The sequence below is a fragment of the Odontomachus brunneus genome, unplaced genomic scaffold (genome assembly GCF_010583005.1).
Source record: "Odontomachus brunneus isolate Ranch 3 - 2012 unplaced genomic scaffold, Obru_v1 Obru_scaffold_059, whole genome shotgun sequence".
In the NCBI taxonomy this organism is placed as follows: Eukaryota; Metazoa; Arthropoda; class Insecta; order Hymenoptera; family Formicidae; genus Odontomachus; species Odontomachus brunneus.
The window spans coordinates 1,821,874-1,827,873 of NW_022639509.1; the positions used below are offsets into that span (position 1 = coordinate 1,821,874).

A 6,000-nucleotide genomic window follows, 5' to 3' on the forward strand; every position below is an offset into this window, starting at 1 on the left:
GTCGAATTATATAATTGCGCGATTATGATTTGCGCGAATTCCCCGGATCCACGTGGAAAGATATTGGCCGTGGCATACGATTAACCCTTGATTAATGTCGTGGATCCGACACAAAATCTTTAAATGCGCACACAGAAAAAAAGGTTTGGTTGAATTAACCAAATATCTGGTCGAATATGAACGATCCAGAAATTCCGATTGAAGTAACCCGAATTCTGTTTAAGTTAACAAGATTTTTGGTTGAATCGGAATTTCTGGATTGTTCATACTAGACTAGATATTTGGTTAATTCAACCAAACCTTTTTTTCCGTGCATATATAGAGCTGTATGCGCTGCAGCTCCCCGTTTATTTTAAAAATGATTTTTAGTTACTATTGTTGATTTTGATTAGAAATAAGTAAATACGTGTTCCAAAATTTAAAATTAAAACTAAAAACCTATGAAACACTACGAATTTTTATTTTATTAGCCTTTGAATTGGTTAGGGTCCACTGGACCCACGACGTTAGATGCGTTACAGTTTTTCACGACATAAGTTAAGGGTTAATCGTAAAAATAGTCAGTTCGATTAGGCAACGAAGTAGCGTTTAATCGAGAACGTCGACCGCGTTCTCGATACCTGATTTTTGCAAGCAGTCAGTCGGGGTACTTCTTACAGGCTCTCGAGCATCACGCATGAATCACGCGATTGTACGGTCTTTTTACTCTGCCCGTACTTCATTATTGCGGTAATATCTCTCAGGCTTCTCAACGAAATATCGAACTAAATTTGAAAGTTGGAGCAACCGAGTACTGGTTGACGATGTTTGTAATGTTATTATAAAAAAATCGTAAACAAATTTGGTCGCGAAATATTGCCCCATAAATATGCAAGTATTCCGGATATTTGACCTGGCATTTATCACGATTTTTGTAGCGCGTTGCGATCATCGTCGAAAAAAAGATTAATACGAAACAAACGGGCGGCATTAGTATGCATTAGTAAGTAATATTTCATTTCGCGTTCAACGCTGGATATGTATATGATGCATATACATGTGTGTGACATCTCCACCCAATGATAACGCGATCTTCACATCGACCTGAGCAACTCCACGGACACGGCGTCCACGTCTGAATGCGCGTGCGAATACGAAAACGGGCCCGTGATCGAAGGACTTCGGCATTTCTTTGCCGCTCTCCTCCACGGAAAATTGAAGTCACGACTTCAATAATGACTTCTGCACGATAAGATAACGAGCCGGCCGCGCTCGTCCGACGTTGAAGTAGGAGCGGTTTATTTATCGCCCGTCCGTGCCTATGAAGCGGGTCGAAAAACCGCTATCGCGAGTATTTCGTTCGTGGGAAGACTGCTCCTGCTGCTGGGACACGGACGCGCGGTCGCCGCTGAGCGAAGACACCGTGGAATATCCAGCACTCCCCCGCATCATCGTCGATGACGACGACGACAACAACGCGACGAACAAACTCGCTGCTCTGATGTCTGTCCGACGTTCGAAAACGTGTCGGCACGTTTTCGAACGACACGCGCGGGAACGAAGGAATTTCCGCCTCGGCCGACTAGCGTTTGTCCAATCGGTTGCGCGCGGAGAACGCGTGCTGCTCTTTTTCGTGTGTATATCGCGGTATTTCGTGTGTATATCGCGCGGGCCCGCGCGAGTGACGCGACTTAACGCGAAAGAAAGAGAGGGAGGGAGAAAGAGAGAGAGAGACACAGAGCGCGAGAAGCAAAGTGCGAGACAGAGGGAGAGGGAAAGAGAATAAGTCGCGAACAACGATGACAAGAGGGAGAAGGGGAGAGGGGAGGGACGCGTGCGAGCAAGGGATCCTCTCTCGAGTAGCGCATATTCCCTTACCTGCGACTCGTGGCCGTGTCCAGCATGGTAATCCCAGTCCTGCGGATGGATGGGGGGAGCTACCTCGACATCCCCGCGTGTGAGACTCTCTCGTTGACCGATGGCGGAAAGTCGAGGAACTCCAGCTAGCACGCTCTCCGCACCGTCTCCCTTTTCCGAGAGGCAAGGGACTCACACCACGAAGCCGCACACAGTTCGCGAGAAGCGATCGCGCGCCGGATCCTTCGGCGGAAAGAAAAGCGGAACGAGCCGAGAGAGATCGCGGCAAAATCACTCCACTAAGCCGTTAATCCGAGGGCGCGAGTGCGCGCGCGCGCGGGACAGAGAACGCGGAAGGACGCCCGCGCGTTGGCGCGACGTAGACGCACCACTATTCGCGACGACGGGGAGAGATTGTGTGTACGCGTGTGTATATGTGTACGTGTCGCGTGTACGCGAATCCGCTTCTCTCCCCCGTTTGCCGCGAGACTTTCGAAATAGTGAGGCACTTGCTTGCGCGCGCGCGCGTCGCCGCCGCCACCACCGCCGCCGCCGCCGCCGCCGCTGCTGCTGCTGTGCGTTTTGGCGCGGCGAACAACACAAAGCGGGTGAAGAGCTCGCGCGAGCCCGAACGTGCGAACGTTGATGGCGGGTGCCTAACGTGACCGCTTGCTTCCTCGAGTACTTCGCGACTCTCTCGATTATTTCACGTTGTTCGCTCACACTCGCTCGCTACGCTCGCTACGCTCGCACAAACCGCACGTAAGCAAAGACCGCAACATACTGAGCGAACACATGATCCCGGTGAGGTCTAGTGCCGTCACTTGGCCGCGGGCGGCGCCACCGTGGCGGTGCACGAGTCGCTCTCGATCGACGCGTCGAGAAACGCGACCTATCGATTGCGATCGATCGCGATCCCTTTGAAAAGATGCGCACCGTTGGGCCCGCCCGGGTCAGTCGCGTTGACATCACGCGGATTCCACGCGTCAACTCGGTCATTTCTCGGCGGCGGAGTAAACCGAAGGTTTTAGAGCGGCATTATGAAGTAAGAAGGGGCGTTTAAGCGTTGCAAGTTCGGTTACGCCATGAAGCGTTATTCTGAACAAGAGAGGAAAGTTTCAGGAGATATTGACGTTGCATCTTTCTGATACAGCAGACCAAAATATACATAATGTTATATAAATTTAAGTATTTTAAATGTGTCAATCGCATACAATTAATTTGATGCTTTAAAGTTATGTTTGTTCTGTTTGATCCAGTTCTTTATTTGCAAAATAAATTCACGAAATCTTGCAAAAATACTAAAACTATTTAATGATATATGTCCTAACTTGCAGTTATTAATGAAATTGCATTAATTACGAATATTTGGAATAATTATAATAATATGTGACAAAAATTTTAATCAGATAAATTATTGTTATAATAATTTTGTGAAATATTTTCTATTAGAAATGAAAATTTTCTTATTCAATGCAATATGACAGTGTACTGTAAAATTAGAGTTGCGACGACATTCTTAGATTTAGTTTGGGAGCGCTGGATGTGTGAGATGATCACTAATTAACGCTAATACGATTTCACGAGTAATTCTGGAAAATTTCATGGCTGGTACGAAGAAGAAATTAACCGCGTGCGCGATGTGTCATTCGTCACTATTCTTGGGAACTAAAATATATCTCTTTTCAACGCAACTCGTTACGATAAACTTATATAAAAAATACACTGCTAAAATTAATTAATTTTCTGTAATAGTTCTTAAAAGAATTTATCTTTCTCTAAAATCTGCCGTTTTTTTTTTATATAGAATAGCGTGAACTATAGATAAACTTTGGTTTTGGCGTAGAAGGCAACAATTCCTTTTTTCCTATTGAATTTTCTCAATTTCCTTGAATCTTTTTAAATGCCAGATCGGGCTTTATTCGAGTTCCCCCCGAGATGGTATGAGTATAGAGTCTAATTTCTTGTTCTAATTAAATTTGCATGAATATAGCAACACGTGTGTGTCACGCGAATTCGAACACGTCAGCCAAAGGATCGTATAACGAGTAACGCCTCATGGAATTCGGTAACCTTCAGACGTGATATTAAATATAAAAGCCGCCGCTTTTCTTTTCATGCAAATTAACACGCTTGATTATTTACTCTGCGCATTGTAATTCCGAGCGAATTTCGCAATTAACGCACCCGATTTACATGTATCTGCTTCACAAAGGTTTCGGATTACGTGTATCGGCTAAACGAGCTGCAGTCTTGAGCAGTTTCGTATTACAAGACCAACTATGCGCTCTTGCAAAAAAAAAAGGAACAACTTACAATGGCACGAAATGAGGTATTTCATCATTCTTGCGGCGCGCGGACGTATCGAGGATATTTTTAGAGAGCTAAAATTGCGCTTATCGCTCGCGGCGCGGTTATCGTTCCCCGCGACTTTTCTGTGTTCTTTTTTTTTGTACACTTGACGAATTTTCTGCCTGTTGACTCCGTCTTCGTTCATCCATGCGATCTGATGTCAAATGTAAACAAAAAGTGTTCGAAAAACGGCTTGCCGCGTTCTTCACTGTCTCGTAATGCTACAACGATTGAGTTGCTGAGTGGAAATCACGTTGAATGGAAATCAATCGTTGCCAACATAACATTATCGATAAATGCTTCGATTCATAGAGACATTTTCGTTGAGCAAATATCGAATTCAATTTTGTCGGAGAACCCGTTAAAATCGACTATCGCGAATTGTGGTAGGAAACACTTCAACATGATTCCTGAAGTATTTAAAATCTCCATAATGTATATCTTATTTGTTATATTCTTTTTTTTTTATATAAAAGTAATAATATGTGTGTATGTGTGTGTGTTGCGTAAAATGACTAATATCTACACAGAGAGAACGATTTGGTTGGATGAAATAAATGCTTCTTTGGAATAGTCGGAAACGAATCTTTTGATTGAACAAAATTTTGTTTGAAGCAACAAAAATATTTATTTGCGGCTTAGTTCCAAAGAAATATTTTTGTTGTATCAACCAAATAATTTGTTTGGACTATTCCAGAGAAACATTTATTTGATTCAAAAAATCGTTTTCTCTGTGTATATCAGTAGTCGACTTGAAATTTATTTCATGCGAAATACTCAGATCTGAGTTTTTCAGCTGAAACACATGGTACGCGTGACATTGTACTTGCAATTGCGATTCTGAACTGAAAAGCTCACATCTAACGCTAAATTTAAAGGCAAACTGAAAAGCTCACATCTAACGCTAAATTTAAATATGAACACCTCACTTAAGGAAAGTTTCAAGCAACGACTATTAATACAAGTTGACCTAGCCGCATTTATATGGGACAAACTATCGCGCGTGCAAATGTTTCGCGGTTAAAAAGCTCCGCAAGGATATCTAACGACACCTAAAAAAAAAGTCGCTCAGGAAACTGAGACTTCCTGAAACCGCGCGCGTCCGAAATCGGCAAGACCTTCGACAAACTAAAAGTGGAATTCATTTTCAATTAAATCCAATACGCGTTTGACGAACTTCGCGTTGTATATGTGAAGGAGACGACTTCACGAATCGCATGGTATATTTGGCATACTCGGTGCGTACAAAGCACGACTCATTTACACACTAATTGTTTGCAAATCCGCAGTCTGCTGGATGTAATCTTATTTACGAGTCGCAGTTAAGCGGCCTAATGTTATTTGTTCAGTTCTGTCAAGAGCGCGAGACACCCTCCTTCCCGGTCACGCATGGTAGTAAGCGCGATTTTGCGGATTTAATGACGCGACATTGTCATGTGGAAGGAGGATTTTGCACGATTACCGCCGCGAAACTTCGTAAACCGCGAATCTTTCACGGGAAAAAAACGGTTGAGCCACACATTAATCTGGTTGTGCCGAGTTGAAAAATCATCGTGTCAGATTCAAAAGTAAAATACGGAACGACTAATTATGTGCTTGCTACAACCGCAGAGCAAGTTGCAGTGACGATATCTAGTTGCTGCTACCAGAGTGTATTTATAGAAAATGTTCTCTCAATCGATTTCTGGTTGTCGCAACGAAATCACGCGCAATTACATTGACGTAGTTTTTATGTACTAAAATAACTGAGTCATATCAATTATACATATGACCCGAAGATAACTATGATGATGCAACTCTCTGTGTCGCTCA

General features: G+C 43.6%; 1 protein-coding gene across 1 annotated transcript in view; it reads right to left on the reverse strand.

The window, feature by feature from the left end:
• Window positions 1-2,635, reverse strand: part of LOC116845886 (receptor-type guanylate cyclase Gyc76C-like) — an 84,084-nt gene extending 81,449 nt beyond the window's left edge. The window contains exon 1 of the mRNA XM_032819090.1: window positions 1,858-2,635. The gene's annotated coding sequence lies outside the window, so the exon portion shown is untranslated. The remainder of the gene's footprint in view (window positions 1-1,857) is intronic.
• Window positions 2,636-6,000: the final 3,365 nt, after the last annotated feature.